Genomic DNA, 358 nt, shown 5'->3' with positions numbered 1-358 from the left:
GAAACAATGAGGGTCAAGCTAAACCACTAGGCTACAAGCCTATGGTGGCCTTAAGCATTTATTTTATTAAAAAAAGACTAATGTGTTGCGCGCCCCCCCCCCCCCCCCCCCCCCCCCCCCGGGGGCCCTTCTTCCCTTTTACTTTCTTCCCTCGTTCAAGTAGTTAAATGAAAAGAACGTTTTTACCTTTTAAGTTTAATTTGATATCAAAGGAGAAGTTTCATTCCAACTCAAACTCCCTTTTTCTTTTCCAGTGCCCAAGGGATCTCTTTAGATTCCATCTAATGAAGACTTTGGTACTACCTATTGGATCAATTTTTCTCTCAAAAGGGCCATTGAATAAGTGCAAGGAACTCGT

This window comes from Adiantum capillus-veneris, chromosome 1 (assembly GCF_014529385.1).
Source record: "Adiantum capillus-veneris isolate H3 chromosome 1, ASM1452938v2, whole genome shotgun sequence".
NCBI lineage: Eukaryota > Viridiplantae > Streptophyta > Polypodiopsida > Polypodiales > Pteridaceae > Adiantum > Adiantum capillus-veneris.
This window is presented reverse-complemented; position numbering follows the sequence as displayed.